The sequence below is a fragment of the Bidens hawaiensis genome, unplaced genomic scaffold (genome assembly GCF_021521415.1).
Source record: "Bidens hawaiensis isolate Kalapana, Puna unplaced genomic scaffold, B.hawaiensis_p1.1 tig00021502_1, whole genome shotgun sequence".
NCBI lineage: Eukaryota > Viridiplantae > Streptophyta > Magnoliopsida > Asterales > Asteraceae > Bidens > Bidens hawaiensis.
Window position 1 is genome coordinate 162,616 of NW_027493339.1, and position 23,121 is coordinate 185,736.

Genomic DNA, 23,121 nt, shown 5'->3' on the forward strand with positions numbered 1-23,121 from the left:
CCCCGGGGCGGGGGACTTACAAACTGTGTCCGTGTACGTTCGGCAAGGTATTCGTTTGCGTCCGTTAATGTTTGTTTGTACATTAAATTATGAATGACTTTTCTAATTTTGTCACATAGATTTAAGCAAATTTATTAACTATAAAGCGAAAGTATATAAGAGCATTATGCGATTAATTTTGATGCACAAGTGAATTAATCACCTATGGTTAAAACAAAAGGTTAGGATTTGTGATAATGAGATGTGATGCTATAAGTTTAGGGTTAAATATGAGAGTTTTTTTTAATAGTTGTATGAATTGTTTACTTTATTTAAATTATCTTATGGAACGAAGCTCCGGGAGACCGCAAATTACGTGTGGAGGGAGTGCACCTAATGTGACAGAAGGTGATGTAGTCGCTTATCTTAAGGACGTGCAAGACACATTTCATGATGACAAGGATACATTTGAAAAGTTTATTGAAATCATGAAAGATTATAAAGATGAAAGGTTTGGCTAAACTGTTGCTTTGTTAACCTTGTAATGATGAGGTATAATGATTAATGGTTTTTTTATTTTGTTATAGAGTTACTAGAACGGGCGCTGTAGAATTGGTTAAAGAACTATTTAAAGGGCACCGAAAACTACTATTAGGTTTCAATGTGTTTCTTCTACCAGAAGATGATGAACCACAAGTTAAGAAAGGTGTGGAGTTTGAGGATGCGATAGAACTTGTAATGAAAATTAAGGTAATAACTAATAACTAATAATATCACATGACATATATTGTATAACAGTATAATGATTAACAACTTGCTTTTGGAAACTTTTATCAAACACACTTTATGCTTGCAGAAGAGATTCCAAGGCGATGATGATCATGTGTACAAGTCTTTTATTGAGATTTTGAATATGTACAAAAGGGGAACCAAATCCATTCCTGAGGTCCACCAGGAGGTTTGTTATTTTTGTAACTATTATATATCTATGTTAGCAAATTCAAGGTGTCGGTTCTTAACTTGTTAAATAATTTCCTATTTTACAGATTGCTGCTCTTCTTCATAACCATACAGATCTAGTCAATGAATTCACCAACTTTATACCTGATACGTCAGCAGCAGCATCCAATCGTTAAGTTCATTCCAGTAGGACCCACAAAGATATTGCTTGTCATGATGACCGTCATAGTGCGAGTCATGGTGTCACCGCTGACGCAGCGGATCGTCGTCATGACAATGATCATAAGATATATGGAAAGAAAGAAAAAGTGAGAAGGGAAATTTTTTTTGATAATCATGCGATGAACAAAGCTAGCCGCAAACATAGTTCTGCTAATAATACGCTTGAGGATACTGTCACAGAACTATTTCATCAAGGCATGTCCTAGTTCATAATATTTATTATTATATCGGGTAAAATTCTTTATTTGAATTAGTTGTGGTCTTTGGGCAGATATGCGTGAACAAGTGATTAGTCTCCGTGAGAAGGTGAAAGTAAGATTGCAATACTCAGAGATTTATCATGCATTCTTAAAGTGCATTAGGCATTACTGCACAGAGAATCTTACTCGACCAGATCTGCAAGTGTTGGTAAACTTATCTACACTTCATATCATCATTAAGATTTACTAATTAATTCCCAGTATTCAATTATTACAACTCGTATATGGGCCGGTATCTTTATAACTATCAGATTATCAGTCGTTACAAAAACCTTGCACAATCTATTTCGTTAAAACTTACTTATTTTTGAACGGGTTCTGTAATCGTAAATAAAAATATTATATTTCATTAGGTGAATGATCTACTTGGAGCTTATCCAGATCTTATGGAAGAAGTCAGCGAGTTTATTGATCAAAGTGAGAAAAACAGTAAGCATAGTGAACACTGTAATTTGATCTGCCAAATATAATTATCCTTTCTTGTAAAAGTAAAAAATATCTCTAACTAGATCTTTTGCTAGGTTCTTTGCGGAGTGAATCTTTGAAAGAGGATCAAGATCGTGATAAAGATCATGACAATGAAGAAGACAGGTGTCGCAAGATCAATGGCAGTAAAAACGCATTAGGATTTAAGACATCTTTGCTTCCAAGCAATAATGAGTATCTAGCAAAACCAATTCATGAACTTGACCTTTCTGACTGCAAACAATGCACTCCAAGTTACCGGCTTTTACCAAAGAATGTAACTATCTTACATTTATCTACATATAATCAATATCTCTTACCTTATTCTCTTATGTGTTGATTTTTTATTTTTTGAAACAGTTTCCAATTTCTTCAGCTAGTCAGCGAACAAATATTGGTGCTGAGGTGTTGAATGATCATTGGGTGTCTGTTACTTCCGGTAGTGAGGATTACTCTTCTAAGCACATGCGTAAAAACCAGTATGAAGAGAGCTTATTTAGATGCGAAGATGATGGTATGTTACAGTTATTAAGTTTAATTTTATTTATAAATATAATGTCCTTTATTTTGATTTCTATTTGGGGTAACAAACTTCGTTTACATCCATAAAACAGTAACGTGCTTCCAAAAGAATTTAATCCGAGTTACCAACTTTAAAAGTTTTGATTTTGAGTGATCTGATCTGGTTACCTCGCTATAATGATTATGTCGCAGCTGACGTGTTGGTAACTTTGACCATGTTGACTTTTATTTCAGGTTTGAACTGGACATGTTATTAGAATCTGTGAACGTGACAATCAGACGCGTGGAACTACTTCTAGATAAGATTAATAATAATTCAATCAGGAGAGACAGTGTGGTCCGAGTTGAAGATCATTTTACTGGTGAGAAAGTGATAATAAACTCATAAGTCATTAATCATTCTATTTTTATATAATTTTACATATTTTTCACCATTATTTTGGTTTGTTATTCAGCTTTAAATTTGAGGTGCATTGAACGCTTATATGGAGATAAACGGCTTGATGCGATGGCTGTATTAAAAAGGAACACCCCTCTTGCTTTACCAGTAATATTAACTCGTTTGAAGCAAAAAGAAGAAGAATGGGCAAGATGTCGTTTTGGTTTTAATAAAATTTGGAGAGAAATCTATGCAAAAGTTTATCACAAATCTCTTGATCATCGCAGCTTCTTTTTCAAACAGCAGTATTCAAAGCGCTTGAGTGCTAAAGGTAATTAAAAATGTAACTTCATAAAAGTTTACTTTTTAACTAAGCTTATAAAACTTAATACATATTCTTTCATAATGCAGCATTATTAATGGAAATTAAGGAAATCAGTGAAGAAAAAACTAAAGAAGAAAACATTTATAAACATTTTGTTTCTGTGAAAAGACATAACAGTAAACAGTGTACACCACATCAAGAATTTGAGTACTGTGATTTGGATGTTCATGCTGACATATATCAACTCATGAAATATTATATTCCAGAAAATTGTTCCATTGAACAGTTTGACAAATTCATGAAAGTCTGGACTACTTTTGTGGAACCCATGTTTAATGTTCCAGTTCGCCCTCACCTCATCGCGAAAAATGGCATGCAAATTGAGGAAAAAAAGGTCCATACAGAAAGAGAGGAGGGTGAAATATCTCCAAATGGAGATTTTGAAGATAATTTGGCATCATTTGGAGAAAGTGGCACTAAAGAAAATTACCAAAACGGGTATCATGAAGACGGTTTAGAAAATGAAGCAGACGATGAAGGTGAAGAAGCAAGTGCACATAGATCATCTAGTGACACTGCTGATGATAAAAAGGCTGAGAGTGAAGATGAAGCAGAGGAACGATTTCTTGTAACAGTAAAGCCAGTTGCAAAATACGCACCTGCAGTGTCACATAATGACGAAAATGGCCCCCGTGTTTTCTATGGAAACGATGACTTCTATGTTTTCTTCAGACTCCATCAAGTAAGACTCATTATGTTACAATTTACAAACTTATCTATATTTTGATTTAAGTTAACCTGACCAAAACGCTGACGTGGCAACTGACATGCTGGTCATTTTTTGTCCATGCTGACTCTTTCCTGGTTCGGCATTAACGTGGCAATCTAAATATCGATTATCTTTATTAGCATTTTATTGGTATTTAATTATTTATTTGTTTTTAATGTATAGACGTTATATTCAAGATTGAAGGAGGCAAAGGAAAACTCTGCTAATGATAAATGGAAGGGTTCGAATGATACAACGCCTAATGATTCATATGCTAGGTTTGACATTTTCTAAATTGATTAATGGATAGTTGTTTAGATAATTATTATAATTTTTGTTATATGATGGTGCAGATTTATAAAGTTACTCTACACTTTTCTTGGTGGTGATACTGACAGTGCAAAATATGAGGATGAATGTCGAACTATTCTTGGAAATTGGTCATTTCCTCTCTTCACATTAGACAAGCTGATTTACAAACTTTCTAAACAGGTGACATGCTTATTTTATATCATTTATTTGTCACAAACAAACCGTCTTTTCTTGCGAAAAAAAAAAAGAAAAAAAAAAGAACTGTCAATGCGACTAACTTTTGCATTTATAGCTCTGCAAATTCCCAAAACTACTCATGCTGAGAAATTAGGGTGCCCTTTTTGCATTACAAAAGGATTTTTCTTTTTTCTTGTAAACGTGGCAATTTTGCATTTGGGGTTATCTTTTATCTCAACAGGTTAAGTGGGTAATATAAGAAAATTTTGATCAAAAGGAAACGGGCCAAAACTCACCCAAATTGTATCTTTAACATAAAGCATCCTAAATCATTATATATAGAAAAACAAATTTTTATTGAAATTAGCGGTTTGCATGAAACCGAAATACCTGAACACGAACAAAACCCTACTGTTTGGTTATATGTTTTCATAAAACCGAACTTTCAGTTCGGTTTCGGTTTTGCATGTAACAAAACTGAAAAGTCTAACCGAACCGAATTTTAAGTAATTTAAAAGAATTCAATAAATAGCGTTACCCAAATATTTTAGCCTGAATGTATAATAAATTATTAATTAACAAAAAGATTTAGGCCCAAATTTATTATTTTGGCGGATATTTTTTTATTCTGCCCAAAACATTTAAGCCCAAATGGTAAAATGGAAAACGCCGGACTGAGCCCAAACCAAAATCAAACAGTTTTCGGTTTTAGCCCAAAACCGACCCAGGGATACCTCCCTTATTGACTGAATTGTGTGCCAATAATACCCTTCCACAGCTGCTAGCAATTGCTATGGATGAGGTTGATAACAAGCTTCTTCATCTCTATACATATGAACACATGAGAAAGCCCGGGAGATATGCAGATAAACTCTATTATGCAAATGCAAGAGTGATTGCTAATGATGATAACATTTATAGATTTGAAAGTGTAAGTACTAAAATGCTATTATATAACCTGATTGTTGCGCAAAACACATTGGTTAATTAGTTTTTTTTGTGTCATGATAGTCGGGTAAATCGAAAACAGTTGGTCAAACTCGGTTGACTATTCGGCTAATGGACCCTGGATGTGACATATCAGAAGCACCTACCGTTTCAGTAGACACAAATTTTGAAGCTTATCCAACAAATCAGTTAGTTCCGGGGAAAAAGCAGGCTCCTCTCTTCTTAAAAAGGTATTTAACTTACAAAATCTCGGTTATTTTTGTTCGTCGCATCATTCACACTTTGCAAAAGTGTAAATATTTGCATGTAACTGTTTCTTTTTACGTGTTTGTAATGAATTTTGACAAAAAATCATACTTTTAACTTTAAGCTGCATCGGAAAAAGCGTATGCAAATCTAGTAGTTGTCGTAGTGTGTGCTTTAATTTGTTACTAACTTGCTATGCAGAAATAAAAAAAGATATGCTTGTGAGGATGAAGATTTGGCGTTAGTGCAAGCCATGGAAGAAGTTCGTATATCAAATGGGATAGAATGCAAGATAAATTGCATTACATATAAGGTATGAATCTTACTCATCGTATTGTTTAATTTATCCCGACAATTGCATTACATATAAGACATTTCTCAGGTGTTTTTTTTTATTTGGAACGAGAAAAACGGAGGAAACTTTTTAAGTTTTTGATTTATATTTTGAGTTAAAATTTTTTAATTAATTTTTTTGAATTTTTTGGTGAAGGGTTTTGAATGGGTCAAAATGGGTTGAGATTTCAAAACCCCTCACCAAAAAATTCAAAAAAAAAAAAAATTAAAAAATGATAACTCGAAATATAAATCAAAAACTTAAAAAGTAAAGATACTAAAAAGTTTCCTCCGTTTTTCTCGTTTCATAAAAAAAAACCGAGAAATGTCAACCCGTTTTGACCTGTTTTCTGTTTTAGTTTGACCCATTTTGACCCATCATATACATTTTGATACAACTCATTCAACCCATGGGTCACGATTGCCACCTCTACTCTCGATTTTAGAAACCATATTTAAATTAGGTTTTAAATAGAAAACCACTTTATATTATGTTATCGATAATATAAAAAGCATTTACTTTTCGATAAACACGAGTTTGTCTTCGTCCTTATTACAAAACAAACAAAGTTGCAGTTTATAAAGCATAATATAAAAAATTCATTAGTAGTTTTACTTTTAATAACTAAGTTGCAGTTTATTACTGATGTAGCAATGAATGATTTGCTCAACACATGCTGAACTGATAATAAGCTGTAATTTACATTTTGTTACTGATATATGTGTCGTAAGTCGTAAGTAAATTTTGTTTTTATTTTTATTTTCATTTTCTTTCGCATATGTGGCATTTATTGTGCTTACTCAAACACAATAATAATTTGCAAGTTCGTTTCTATCTCGCAGCTAATTTGAAGTTGTTTGCTAAAATCATGAAAAAAACGATAAAATCTTGTTTCTGTTTCGTGTTTAAGAAAATTAAATGACTCTTTAACACTCTTACCTCGGAATATATTTACATTTTTTTTTCTTGTGTATCGTTTGTGGCAGATATCCTATGGACTTTATGGTGCGTAAAAACGGTCAAAGGAGTTAGATTGCTAAAGACCAAAACATTATATCTAAAGATTAGATTGTGTATGCCAAGAAGAGAATATATGCAAATTTATGGTTTCAATTACATAATATCTCTTGTATATTGTTAATTTGATGATTTATTCGAGTTATGATGGCAATTTATAGAATATTCATTTAAAATAGGTTAAACCCATAACCAATAAGGCTTTCCGAAATCCGAACCAATCTTGAGTGGGACTGTGCTTTTAAGCGTTAACCACTACATCATTTGAAGATGGCATATTTTTCAAACACAATTGGCAAAACACCGAAAATAAAGCCAAGCAGACCTGAACCGAAAAACTAAAAAAGCGGTTTTTGTAACTCCAAAACTGTAGTTTCACTGAAAGTTTAGATTTTGGTATGGATTGAATCAAAAACCGAAAAATCTGAAGCTAACGGTTTTTACCAAAATAATTAGGCTAAAAGCCGTAAGCAAAACCAAACACAAGATAAAACATAAACAAAACATAATATTTACAAACACCTTAAAAAAAGAGATGAATGTATAGAGGTAGGATGCTATTTATTTACAATTTTACATTACAACTTCCACCATTATTTACATATTTTACATGTCAACAAATCATAAACTCATTTATTAGACCCAACCTTACATCACCAAGTCCGGGTGGTGCGACTCGTGAAGCTTCTTTATGTCGTTTTTTTGTAAGCGTAGACTGCAGAACAGACCAGCAGAAACACAAGTGGTAGCAAATTTACCGCATGCTTAACGAAGTAGTCAACATAGAAACAGCCAATGGAACCACTCCAGTTCCAGACCCAACCCGTCACGAGCCACACCATCCTTTTAGCGAACCGAACCTTTCTCTATTTGCTAGATGTAATATATAAAACTCATTCATCGCCAAGTTTGCAACTTAATTAATTTAGTCTACTTGATTTATCATCATGATGAGTTTCGGGCCAAACCGCTTTCCTTAACTCGTTCTTTTTACGAACCGAACCTTACTCGTTTAACACGAACTAGTCCAAATAGCTCGTTTATTATCAAGTTTGTGACTTTCCTTTATATCATAAACCGATCTAACAACCTACCAATTTTCAATCAAACTGACATCAATGTACTACCTTTATAACAAAAACGTACCTTATTGAGTCTATATCCAAAAACCTGGCTTTCTAGATCATGTTTTTTATGTTAAGCCTTTCAAGTTTTCTTTTAATCTAGTACTGATCTACGCCTTTGTGAAGTCCGTTCTTGATTTTGAGTTAAACCGGTATTTGGTGTTTTAAGAGTTTATGCGTGCGTTTTGAGGTGTTGGTGAAAGATGGGAACATGGGTGTGTTGGGGATTTAGGGAGCGTTTCAGCGTATTTATACCCTCATCCATGGACCTTAAGCTCGTGCTCATCCTTTAAGCCCATCAAATTTCAAGTCTATGCTCCTTAACAATATTTATTATTTAAAATAAACAACAAACTTCAATCAAGCATAATAATAATTTTCTTATTACTACAGTAAAATTCGGATGTTACATCTCGTGTGTTGTTGTGGAAAAGGCTTGGATCTCGTTTTTTAAATAACTTCATATTTTAGTTACTTCCACAATGTAACCAGATATGATACAAAATTGGCTCGAGTAGTGTAATTATTCGAAGAAGAAGGAAATGTGGTATACGGAATATTTGTATAATGTGATGGGTGATTTGGAAATGATTTGAAGATAAAGTTCATTTTTTATTCGAGCGTCAATTTTTCTTTTTATATAAAATTAGTTGTTAAAAAATTAAATCAAATGGTGTTTTATTCATGAGAATTGAAATAATATGTTTTGACATATCTGCAGAAGAACACCTGAGAATGAAAAGCAAAACAAAAGGCTAAAGAGTTTTGATGAAAAGTTTTAATAATGTTATTAATTTCTTTACTAAGGTTATATGTAGTGTACATTTCATTTGCTTCTTCCATCAATTTATTTACTATTTGATTTTTTTCCATTTCTACTTTATGTATGTTATACACAATTACACATGGTTTAATGATGGCTTGATATTGAATGGAGGGTTCTATGATAAAAATAGGATGTTAGAATTTAAGTCAATAAATTAATTTAGAGAGATTTTGTTAGGACCATTGTTTATAAAGCTAATAATAACGGTAGCGATGTAATATACGAAAAATTGAAACAATAAAATAATAAAGTAATAACCGTCGAATTTTTGTGGTCAATTATTAGAAGTGTTAATATCTCGTTAAGCAGATGAAACACTAATTAAGTTTAGGAGTTATTTAAATTAAATACTAAACATAAAGGTTTGTTTTGTAAATATTAAATTAATTATGAAACAAAGTAGGACGACGAGTTTCGCCATATACCAAAACCTGAATTAAAATCCCACTGCATCTTCCTAACGAGTCTTCCGGCAAAAACTTATATAATTTGAATTATTAAATCTAGTCATATTATCACAAGAATGAAGCGTAACTTGAGGTACACGATTCGTTTAACTATATATATTCTTTTCACAAACCCAACAAGAACACCTAACTTGAAATCAGATTTCTATAAATAACAATAAGATACAAGCAATAACGTTTTCGGTGAAATCAAGCACGTTTATTTGGATCGTGTGATTTCGTTTTAACGTTTTAGTACCGGTTTCTTTTGTGACCATTCGTTAATGGATCTTTTCACCAGCCCTTGGCTTTCTTGCTATTTGTTGTTTGACTGCGAAACCGAACAGTAGTAGTCGGGGAAGAATTGAAACATATTGAAGTTTATTTCATTTAATTTATCCTTATGGTTCATTACAGTACGCATGCATGTATAATTATATTTAATATATTTAAAGATAATGTTTGTAAATAATTTAACAAGTAAAGATACATGTTTATTATTCTTAATAGAACCAAGTAATGTAATACTTTGAATAAAAGAGTCAACCGAATCCTTAACTAACTAAATAATCAATTAAGAATCTTATATGTTTAGTCGCCGGGAATCCGCAAGTTAGCAAATCACCAACATGATAAATTAAGTTATGTAAATTAATCTTACAAGAAACTAAACCATAGGTTCTCATACAATTGGCGGACAACGTTGACTTTACCTTGGTTTTCACTTTTGATTAAGGTACGGATTCTGTTTCTTGTTACTTCATAGTACGGTTTCTGTTTTTGTTACTCTTAGTATTATTATATTCCGTTACTTCGTAGTACGGTTTCTGGTTTCTTTCACTCATAGTATTAGTTATATTCCGTTACTTCGTAGTACGGTTTCTGGTTTCTGTCACTCATAGTATAAATTATATTCTGTTACTTCGTTACGGTTTCTGTTTTCGTTTACTTATAATATAAACTCTATTCCGTTACTTTGTATTACGGATTTTTGTTACACGTCAGTTATATTTTGAGTTCAGTTATTTTATATAATATATTTTAGTTATATGTTTTAGTTTTGTACTCTGTTACCCGAGCAATTTCTGACTTGTCGTTGGGGCGTCAACGACATGACACTTGTCGTGACAGTGCGTAATTAAAGTTCACGGCGTCTCTAACTAGTACTTGTGAAGTATTAGGGCCACTTAGGGGCGTATGGATCGATCCTAGTTCTGTTCTGAATTCTGATTTCTGACTTCTAATTTCTGGGGATGGAACAACGCGTGTACGCCACACGTGCCATCTCATTGGTGCATAGCTTAGCTAACTGTGTACCCATCTGTTTCTGTTTCTGGCTCTGGGTGATTATGTGTACACGACTTATTTTATGGATATATTATTGTCGTGTAGTTTGATATATATTTCTGCATCTGTTTCTGTTTCTGTATATGGTTATTATTATTATTATTGTTTTATATCTGATTCTGTTATTTAGTATATTGGGTTAATCGGCATTCGTATTAGTATTATATTTAGTATCTGTATTAGTTTCAGCTAGTTCAGTTATGGTCTAGTGTCAGTTCTATTTTGTTACTTTTTCGTAAGTTCGTCTTCACATGTACTATTGTTCTATCCGTTACTGGGGAATTTTTGGCTCAGCCGTGTTTTCTTTGTCTGTGTTTTCTTATTTGTTCACAGGAAATCCGGGAAATAAGGGAAATCAGTGATGTAAAATGAAGTTCGGGAATAAAGACTTTTATTTATTTCGTTTATTTTAAGATTAAATAAAATTTGACTTAGGAATTAATTTGGTTGTTTAAAACTCGTTGGCTGTCCTTGGATTCTATTTCTTTCTTTTAAATGGATTATGTTTGGTTTATGATATCTGTAATGGTGACACGTCAGCCTGTTCCGGGTTGGGGTGTTACAAGCGATATGGTGAAGTTAATAAAAGTCAAGATGGAAAATCTGGACAAGTGGAAATTAATGTGTCATTGTGACAAAAAGGTGCACGTGGCACGTTATGATTGCACGAGTTGCAATGTGGCAAACTTTGATTAGCTATGACAGGTTATGAGTAAACGGTGCAATGTGCACTCTAAGATTGCATGAGTTGCAACGTGTCACACTTTGATTGGCTATGACAAGTCATCGGCTAGTTGTAAACAGTCTGTTATGGGTATAAAGCATGTAAGGTTTCTTATAGATGTAAACAAATCGAGTGTCTAGCCAGCTACGCATTGAGGCAAAAACACCTCAAATTAGAATATATCAATTGAAGTATTTGGCTTGGTAAAAGTTCATGGTTACTCTTGGTGGCGAAGCATCGTTTGTAATAAACCATCATTGTTAATAGTGAGTTCTTTTTGTCTGTGGTTTCGAATCCATTTTGGAATGCATTTTTCTTTTTAAATTTATGTTTTAAACATGATTGCTATTGTTTATAACACAAATTGCTGCATTACCTACATGATGATAAGAAGTCAAATCTTTGGCCACAATCACACGTTTGATGATTTGCATTTTGTCGAGAAAGAAGATGGTATGCCTGCTAGGGGTTCAAACCAAGGTCAAATATTCTAACACCTTGGTTATAAACATTGATTTTTAGTAATTGTATAACTTTTGTTTTGACCGATCCATACAAATACAAAGGAATTGTTAGTCTATATTGTGTGAATTTGTGATACGACAAGAACGTAACACGAAATTTGCATCTTTCTGTTTGGTATAAATGGGTTCGGGTCGCTCTCGTGAACCCGTTTAGCTAATTGGGTCATGTTCAGGTCAAAACCGGTGGGTTTGTGGGTCGACCCGTTTAACGGATATCTTTCCTTTAACATATGTGTGCAAATCTAGTAGTTGTCGTAGTGTATGCTTTAATTTGTTACTAACTTGCTTTAACTTTATCTATGCAGAAATAATAGAAGATATGCTTGCGAAGATGAAAACTTAGCATTGATGCAAGCCATGGCGGACGTTCATATATCAAATGGGATTGGGATTGAATGCAAGATAAACTGCGTTATACCCTTAGCCCGTGAACCTTAAGATGATACTCATCCTTCAAGCCCAATAAATTTCAAGTCTATGCTCTTTAACAATATTTATTTTTTAAAATAAACAATAAACTTAAATCAAACATTATAATAATTTTTTATTACTATTTTAGTGAAATTCGGATGTTACATCTCGTGTGTTGTTGTGGAAAAGACTTGGTTTCGTAAACAACTTTATATTTTAGTTACTTTCACAATGTAATCAGATACGATACAAAATTTGGCTCGGCCATTGTAATTACTCGAAGAAGAAGGAAAATGTGGTGTAAGGAATATTTGTATAATGTGCTGGGTGATTTGGAAATGATTTGAATATGAAGTTCATTTTGTTATACAATTGTCCATTTTAATTTTATGGATTGTTACTAGAAACAAAAACATTAGTATTTCGTAAACCGGGTAGTTTCAAAACCCTCTTCTTTCATGTGATTTTGCTTTAGTGTTATTTAGTTAGCTTTTTCTAACAATCATCTTTTTATATAAAATTAGTTGTTAAATAAAATATATCAGATGGTGTTTTATTCACGAGAATTGAAATAATATGTTTTGACATATTTGTAGAAGAACAGTTAAGAATTAAAAGCAAAACTAAAGACCAAAGAGTTTTGAACTATAAATAAAATCATAAGTGGCTGCAAAAAGTATTATAATTTAGACCATGGAGTTTTCTACTGCGAATCTTAATTATTTAATTTTAATGAAAAGTTGTAATAGTGTTATTAATTTCTTTATTATTATGAGTGACTAAATCTTTTGTAATCACCTCCGTGTGGATGGTTCGTTTATGTGAACCCTGCTTATTTTAGTTTATTAGTTTTTTTATCTTTATCTAAAAAATAGTTGTGGTTTGATTTATTTAAATGAATTGTTTATGTTTCATTTGTCCATCTTTTATCCTTTGCATTCCTTTCCCAGCATCATGATTGGGTTGGTAACTATGAGGGGTAGGTGGTATTTATAATTTGGTAATTAGATTGGACAAGTTCGTACTAAAATTTGTGTTTAATTATCACTTGAGTTAACCATTTACAAGACTCTATTTATATATTTGTGGGATCTACATACTTTAAAAGGTTTTGGTGGATCATTGAACCGGAAATCCGGAAGGGTTACATTTTCTTTATCTAAATTTTTTGATTTATGAGAAAAATTATGGTAAAACCTGAAAACATTTCATTCATTGATAAGGAAATTAAGCTCGTTTTATATGATGAAAGTTGTGAAATTCTTATTAAATTATGCTTTTAAATCATCATATAATTTAAATTCATTATAATTTTATAATAAACAAATAAATTAATGAGTATATATCTCAAATAACAATACTATAATTTTAATAAAACTTTTGACTTTTGTATACACTTTTAAAGTTCCTTCTGTAACTAACTTTTAACGCAAGATTATTTTGTTTTTCAGAAACATTTACAATTTACAATAAAATACGAAAATTTTAAATCAATTATAATTGTATAATAAACAAACGAATTAGTCTTGTATATATCTAAAATACTAATATTTAAAAACAATTACGATGATCCATTAATTAGTAATACATTTATTATAGGAATATGACTCTAGTTATGATCAAACTCTTAGTTATAAATACTCCTTTCATCAACACCAATTCACATACCATTTTTTCTCAAGAAATTTAAAGAGTTAAGAAATGATGAACTTTTACAAAAAGTTAGTTGTCGTGTTGTTGTTACTCTTACCTCTTGTTATCACCACTGCCACCACCACCATCTTGAACCCGAAGCACATATATCATCCTTACTTAAAGTCGCACTTGGTCTATACTCGTCGCCTACTTCTACCACAACCGTCGTTGTTGCCAGAAGAAGAAATCGATCCAAGATATGCCGTTGCAAAAAGATTAGTCCCTTCTGGACCAAACCCAATTCACCACTGAAAGCTTCAAGTTCCCGTTGCATTGATCCAAGATTTTATAATTAATTTGTTTCTTTCCCTTTATTTAATCGTGATGTTTTATTTACATGTTTTTATCTTATTGTTGATTTTTAGTTATTGGTATCAAGTTTGTGTATTGACATGATTTTCTTGAATAACATATGTTTCATATCTTGGTTTATAGCCTTTGTTGTTAAAAAATGTAGTGAACGTAAATTAATAATTGTTACAATTTTTTATGTAGTTTTCAATGCAAAACATAAGGAATTTGAATATCCAAAACAGCAATGATTCCTCGATATATCTAGGATCATGCATACATGTAAACGTGAAAATTAACATGCATACATTTAGCATCAAACTGTTTGATGAAGATGATCAAGAAATCGCTGATCAAACAAATTCCGAAAGCCCAACCGAAGTAGAACAGAGAGAAAACAAAGCCATAGTACAACTGTTAAGGCGAACGTTCTGAAACCGATTGAGTGGGGTTGGGGTTGGGTTGGGCAATGAATTGATAAAAGCTTCGGCTCACCGGCCCCGCAAATACTTTGTTTATTTCTATAAATAGTTTAATACTTTAACTAGTGGGTGTACCCGTGCTTCGCGGCGCGAGCAAGTAAATGTGAGGTATTGCTTTTGTTTGTTAGCGGTTAAATGATACACATTGAAGTTGCAAAATTTACCCTCGTTACCCACATACCATTCAGACAAAATGTGTTCCAAACCCAAACAACTGAAAGTCCGTTTGTACCAATGGCTTAAGAGGGCCAACCTATTCCCATGGAACTCCTTTAGATGGCGTATTGAAGCATGAAGCAGCATGTTAGTTACTCTAGTGTCTGCATTAAGAATTACATAATTAGATTATATTTTGACTTTTGTAGTCAAAACACTATGTTGTAATCCTGAATAACAAAGAAATTTCCATCTAATCACTGCACTGTTTGTATTTTATAATAACAGCACATATATTATTACAATCATAAACAACATAATAACTTTCACCTATTGTAAAGCCAATGCTAGCAATTTCAGCATGAATGTTAATGTTGTTGCAAAAAATACCCAAAATTACATTAACATTTGCAGTAATCTAAAAATGGCTAAACATACATAAAACTCTTAACTGATTATTTCTGAAAGTCCATTCGCTGGCCTACACCACCAAGGAAACTCCGGTAGCAGCCTGAACCTCAAAAATGCGATCATCGCTACTGTTGGACTTCATGGTAGGATCAAAAGAACAGCATCGCCTTCAATCGATTCTAAAAAATATTCACAGCTATCAATCGTCTAGAAACACTCAATAGAAGTAATAAGCAATGTTAGTCATAACAATTACATACATAGTTTTACATAAAGAATATCTAATACTTATCTAAAATATGCCTAAAGTCATTGATGCAGAATTGATGAACCAAATGCATAAGTCCAAGATAGGTTGCAAAAGAATTAGAGATAGTAACAACTCTGAAATGCAATAATCTTGATAAATTATAGATATTAGAATACGATTTAAGGCTCAGACCCGTTTGACAAATATAAAAACATCGTTACAGAAACACGACTCAAGATAGGTTGCAAAATGGATTACCCAATTGCCATCCTACGTGTATGCAAAGCCAAGTTTAAACCCGATTGTTAGTCAAATAACGTGTATTCATCACGGCCTTAAGTTCGGTTTCATAGATCGAATCCGGTAACAATCGGCATCAGAAACTGTAGATTTAACAACAATCACTTGCCCACACCGGAGCACTGCCACCACCATATGATCATCACCTAGGTTTCGTAAATCGAACCCGGTAACAATCGTAAATAAAAGTTTGTGGAGCACCGCCCAATCAGAAGTCGCCAGCATTAACGCTACAAGATATATATTATTTATAATTAAAAACCAATTTTATTGTAAAAAATAAACGGGTTTTATGTCTCATCAAACTCACATAGCTTTTAAACCGGGTTATAACATCTCATTTATTTGTGAAATAATTTATCATCAAACCATAAGTATATTATTAACTTTCATACAATAAAAAAATAAAATTTTAAAAAATAAATAAATAATAATAAACAACCTCCTCCGTAATACAAAGGATAAAAACATAAAACTTTACAAATAATAACATAGACTTGTTTCCTTGTACTAGTATTTTGAAAAGAGGCATGAAAAGTACTTACCCGTTCACTTATTTATATATTTACATTTTCGGGAGGTTTTGTGCTTCATTATTTGTACCCTTTGCAACAAAAATGGTATATCGTGTAATCACCGCATCTACCATCCCGTTATAATCAGACACACTTGAGAAACGACAGGTACGTCCAATTTCTTTGGTCTGTATGCGTGTGAATATGTATGTAATATGTAAGCGTGGATTCTCCTAAAGAAATTAACTAAATTGATGCATGTCTAATGGGTTGAAAGTTATCCCAACTTTGAAGTTTATTAAAAGGGAAAATACCTTCGATACCGATTCATTAGAAAAGTTAGATTATGAAGGTGGTTGTTGGTTCGTCTTTTCTATAATTTGGTGCGACATTCTGTAATTCGGTGGGTAGTGTTGATTTGCTATGGTGAGTGTCCGCTGCGTAATAGTTAGTTGACATGCATTGTAGATAGTTATTCATCATTCACTATTTGATATACCAAATTTGCTCATCCCTAATTGAAGTGTGTGATATTATTTGTGTGTATGAGACCTAATTGATCCGATGTTTGTTTTTACTTTTTAGCTTTTAAAATGTTAAGTGTGACTTGAGTGATTGTTTTCAAAAAAATTTTGTTGCATTTGAAGTATATATGGCGTTTCATTATGTGCTTTTGTGGCATATGAATTTTACATGGATGCATAAAGTTAGCTGAATGTGAGGTTTGGTCTGCTTCATTTGTTCTTTACATGGGTGACATGTGGTTTTAGCATTGAAGTGTATGTTATTGTATCTGTGTATGAAGCCTAACAAATTAGCCATTTGTTTTTACTTAGCATCAAGCTTTTAGTATGCGTTATGTGATTGTTTCCATAAATATTGAGTGGCATCTGAAGTGATTTTACTTGCATTTTTGGACCCTTATTTTGTGTTATGTAACATTTATTATGCCACTTTGGCTTGCAGCTCATTTGGTTGGTTTTTAGGCTTCTTTTTTTGTATGCCTTTTGTGCATAAAAGAATCAGGTTTGGTTACATCTGGTCTTGCAGTCTCATGTGAGTAGCCAGGTGCAGAATAAAGAAGATAACAATGTTAGAAGAAAGTTGAAAACAAGTGAGAAAACTTAAGCTCCAGGAAAGCACACATGTCAATATTCTTAATATACAACTTTGTGTTTACATTTTTAAAGCTTTTTGTTTGTATTGTAATTTGTTTGAAAATGTCTTTTGGGGCGAAAATCTCTTATGTCTCAAGTGTTTACGGCTAGCTATTTAATAAGCGTTTCAAGTGTTTATGGCTATTTAAATATTGTTATGAACCTTGATACACAAAAGAAATACAAAAAATTACACAAAAAACTAGTTAACTACAATTTCTGAACTACTCAAATTGATCCGTTTGAAAATAAGCATGTCAAAAATACCTCATGTGGGCATTGGTTTGTACTTTAACAAAACCCGGGGTTCATACACAACAAATAATAATTTTCTTGTTACTATTTTAGTGAAATTCGGATGTTACATCTCGTGTGTTGTTGTGGAAAAGGCTTGGATCTCATTTCGTAAATAACTTCATATTTTAGTTACTTCCACAATGCAACTGAAGGTGATACAAAATTGGCTCGAGCAGTGTAATCATTTGAAGAAGGAAAATGTGGTGTAAGAAATATTCGTATAATGTGGTGGGTGATTTGGAAATGATTGAATATGAAGTTCATTTTTTATTTGATTGTCCGTTTTTCATTTTTATGGATTGTTACTAGTAGGGGTGTGCAATAAACCGAAAAAACCGATACGAAACCGAAAAAACTGAAAAATCCAAACCGACACAAAAAACGACGGTTGGTTTTATGTTTTTGTAAAAACCTCACTAACGGTTCGGTTTTGGTTTTGCATGTAAAAAAACCGAAAAAACCGAACCGACCGAATTCCTACTTTTTTTGTTTTTTTATATTTTATATTAAGTAATTTATAAGAATTTAATAAATATGTAACTCCAATATTTTTTTTATCAAATGTATAATAGTCTATTATTTTACAATTAATAAAATTATTTATACATAAATTCATTATCTTTTGCCAACTTTTTTTTCGGCCTAAAAATTTTCAAGGTCAAATGGCAAAAACCGAAAAAACCGAACCGAAACCAAAAGGAAAACCGAAACCGCACGTTTCAAAAACTCCAAAAACCGAAGTTTTCGGTTTGGTTTTAGCCTAAAACCGCACCGAACCGCATCACGCACACCCCTAGTTACTAGAAACAAAAACATTACTATTTCGTAGAACAAGTAGTTTCAAAACCCTCTTCTTTCATGTAATTTTGTTTTAGTGTTGCTTAGCTAGCCTTTTCTAACCATCATCTTTTTTTTAATTAGCTGATAAATATTTTTAAAATCAAATGGAGTTTTATTCATGAGAATTGAAATAATTTGTTTTGACATATTTGCAGAAGAACACTTGGAAATGTAAAGCAAAACAAAAGACTAAAGAGTTTTGAGCTATATATAACAATTATAAATGGTTGCAAAAAATATTATAACTTGGACCATTTTCTAATGAAAATCTTAGTTATTTAGTTTTAATGAAAAGTTGTAATAGTGTTATTAATTTATCTGTTATTATTATGAGTGACTGAATCTTTTTGTAATCACCTCCGTGTGGATAGTTCGTTTATGTGAACACTGTTTATTTTAGTTTATTGGATTGTTATTCTTTATTTGAAAAATACTTGTGGTTTGATTTATTTAAATGAATTGTTTATGCTTCATTTGTATATATGTGTGAACCCTCGGGTGGGCGAAAGTGAAATTGCACTAATTTTGACGTTATTTTACTAATCTCGTGAACATAACGTTAAAAGTGAAGTGACGGAATGTTAATCATGCATCATGTGGTGACGTTGATAGCCGATAGACAAGGCGATGGTTGAGTGTTATGTGGCTTATGTCCAAGGCTTGATGCAAAACTACTGTCGAGCCGAGGGTCTCACCGGAAACAGCCTCTCTATTCCTATTCCTAAATGGTAAAGGTAAGACTGTCTACATCTTACCCTCCTCTGACTCTACCATAGCTTTGCTATTGGTGGGATATACTGAGTACGATAATTATGAATGATGATGTTTCATTTGTCAATCTTTTATCCTTCGCATTTGTTTTCCTCCATCATGAGCGGTTTTGTAACTGTGAGGAGTAGGTGGCATTTATAATTTGGTAATTAGATTGCACGAGTTCATATTAAAAACTTGTGTTTAGTTATCACTTGAGTTAACCATTTACATGAACGTATCTACATATTTGTGGGATCTACCTACTTAAAAAGGTTTTGGTGGATCATTGAACCGGAAATCCGGAGGGGTTACATTTTCTTTATATAAATTTTAATCATAATCAAGTTCCTTGCTTTATTATAAAAATAATTTAAAGATTATACATTTTGCTTAAGTATTTAGTTAACTTAGTTTATAAACTAATCACTTTCCACCAATTCTATATGAAGATGACCTTGCTTACCTGTGTTCGTATAGGTAATTAAAAGATCATAATTACTTTAAATTTTATTGGACCACGACATCTGGATCATTTACGATAAATGAATATATGAAGGTTTGTGATGAACAATGTACATTTCATTTGCTTCTTTTGTCAATTTATTTACTATTTAATTTTTTTTTCATTTCTACTTTTGTATATTACATACATGGTTTAATGATGACTTGATATGAAGTGAGGGTTCTACGATAAATATAAGATGTTAGAATTTAAGTCAATAAATTAATTTAGAGAGATTTTGTTAGGACCATTGTTTATCAAGCTAATCATAACGGTAGCGATATGGTGAAGTTAATAAATGTCAAGGTGGAAAATCTAGACACAAGTGGAAATAAATGTGTCACTGTGACAAAAATGTGCAACGTGTCACGCAGTGATTGCACGAGTTGCAATTTGTCAAACTTCGATTGGCTATGACAGGTCATGAGTAAACGGTGCAACGTGCCACTCTATGATTGCATGAGTTGCAACGTGTCACACTCTGATTGGCTAGGACAAGTCATCTGCTAGTTGTAAACAAGTTGTAATGGGTATAAAGCATGTAAGGTTTCTTATAGATGTAAACAAATTGAGTGTATAGCCAGCTACGGATTGAGGGAAAAACACCTCAAATTAGAATATATCAACTGAAGTACTTGGCTTGGGTAAAAGTTCATGGTTACTCTTGGCGGCGAAGCACCGTTTGTAATGAACCATCATTGTTAATCGTGAGTTCTTTTTGTTTGTGGTTTCGAATCCATTTTGGAATGCATTTTCTTTTTAAGTTTATGTTTTAAACATGATTGCTATTGTATATAACACAAATTGTTGCATTACCTACAGGATGATAAGAAATCAAATCTTTGGCCACAATCATACAGTTTGATGATTTGCATTTTGCCGAGAAAGAAGATGGTACCTGCTAACGGGTTCAAACCAAGGTCAAATCTTCTAACACCTTGGTTTATAAACATTGATTTTTAGTAATTGTTATAACTTTTGTTTTGATCGGTCCATACAAATACAAAGGAATTTGTCAGTCTATATTGTGTGAATTTGTGATATGACCAGAACGTAAACACGGAACTTGTATCTTTCGGTTTGGTATAAATGGGTTCGGGTCACTCCCGTGAACCTGTTTAGCTAATTGAGTCAAGTTCAGGTCAAAACCCGTGCGTTTGTGGGTCAACCCGTTTAACACATTTCTTTTCTTTAACATATGTTTTATGTAATAAATTAAATTGGTTGGGTATCTAAAGGCAAAATTGAAAACAAAAAGAAGGAATCAACATAAGATTTTATTATTTTAAAAATGTCATTGTTTTGTATAAATTTGGAATTTTTGTAATTCTGAATTAAAGTATTGATTTATGAAAGAAAAAAAGATAATAGAACAAAAAACTTTTGTGTCAAACGGGTTGTGTCCACGTTAACCCGCGAATATGCATGTCATTTTTGGGGTGACATATGTGGCACCTAGTGTGATTACTCGAACATGATAATAAATTGCAAGTTGGTTTCTATCTCGCAGCTAATTTTAACTTGTTTGCTAATATCATGAAAAAAAATGATAAAATCTTGTTTATATTTTGTGTTTAAGAAAATTAAATGACTCTTTTAACACTCTTACCTCGGAATATATTTATGTTTTTTTTTCTTGTGTATTGTTTGTGGCAGATAACCTATGTTTTAGACACCGAAGACTTTATGGTGCGTAAACGGTCAAAGGAGTAAGATTGCTAAAGACCAAAACATTAAGTATATCTATAGATTAGATTGTGTACGTCAAGAAGAGAATATATGCAAATTATGATTCTTGTTAACTTAGATACTAGGCGGATGATGCTTGAATGAATTAGTATATTGTTAATTGATGATTTATCCGAGTTCGGGTGGCAATTCACTTAAAAAAGGTTAAACCCTTTCATTTTGGTGGCGTGTTGGCGGGTGGCGTGCGTGGCGACAGGAACGTAGTACTCTTTTACATACCACTGGTTAGGAGTTGTGGCTACTATGATGTAACGGTGATTTTTATTAGTAAATTCTCAATTAAACTTGGTTATGGAACTTTATGTAGATAGAAAACGAAAATGGTAGTTTTGTATTGTTTCTTATACTGTCTATAGATCTTTGTTCTTCGAATATAAGCGTTGAGCGGTATCTCATTTACATATAATCGAAACACTCTTTCTGAAAGTGGGCCTAGGGTAGAATTGGGAATTTAAGACAATATGTAGGGAATGGGTAGACTTGAAATGTCACTTTAGGGGTGAGTAATAATCGAAACATTAACAAAAAGCAAACAAAAATAACATGAAATCGAATTAACCAAACCAAACATTCATGTTTTCTAGCTTTTTATTTCATGTATTCCATATAATTATACTACCAATTTCATGTATTCATACCTTTATTTGTTCCATGTAGTTTTTAATTTCATTTATTCATATCTTTATTTATTTCATGTAGTTTTTAACTTCATTTCTTGTATTTATGGATTCATTGCATTCCATGTATTATTAAGCAAAAAATTACTTAACCAAAGACTAATCAGTTATTCATTTTGAAGCTAGTAAGTGAACCAAACCAGCCCGTGTACACTTCTATGTCACTCAACCGTACTTTTAAATGTTAAAACCACTACATCATTTGAAGAGGGCGTCTTTTTCAAGCACAAATGGCAACACCGAAAATAACGATAGCAAACCGACCAGAAGGTCTTTTGTACCCAAAAAATCTGAAAAGGTTTTAAAACTCCAAAACTGATTTCACCGAAATTTCTGGTTTTCGTACCTGTTGAACCCAAAACCGAAAAGGCTTAGAATCCTCCCACACCGATTGTGATCCTCACACACCATTTTTTTTCTATACGCCTCGTATAGGGCTATACGGTCGTATAGCACCTGAATTGTGTCCGTTTGTGTCTGATGTTATTGGCCATAGTTTATAGTGCCTCGTATAGCCTTATACGGGTCGTATAGGTCTATACAGCCGTATAAAGATTTTTTTTTTTTAATATATTATCTAACTTTCAACAATTTATGTTCTCTTTTTCGATCTTTTCATTTCGTTCTCTTTTTCGACCTTTTCATGTGTTGTTTCACCTATATAGAATAAGAATTATGTTTTATATTAAAAAGTTGAATGATATAATATTTTAAAATATAATAAATTGT

At 32.4% G+C, this 23,121-nt stretch overlaps 1 pseudogene across 1 annotated transcript; it reads left to right on the forward strand.

Moving 5' to 3' along the window:
• The first annotated feature begins 203 nt into the window (after window positions 1-203).
• On the forward strand, window positions 204-21,679 carry LOC143563635 (paired amphipathic helix protein Sin3-like 3; annotated as a pseudogene). Its single transcript, XR_013140704.1, has 17 exons — window positions 204-490; window positions 567-729; window positions 836-937; window positions 1,026-1,356; window positions 1,433-1,569; window positions 1,775-1,850; window positions 1,943-2,163; window positions 2,247-2,410; window positions 2,643-2,770; window positions 2,864-3,118; window positions 3,199-3,854; window positions 4,065-4,159; window positions 4,235-4,373; window positions 5,149-5,301; window positions 5,382-5,548; window positions 5,766-5,877; window positions 21,623-21,679. The product of XR_013140704.1 is annotated as a paired amphipathic helix protein Sin3-like 3 (transcript).
• The last annotated feature ends 1,442 nt before the right edge of the window (window positions 21,680-23,121 follow it).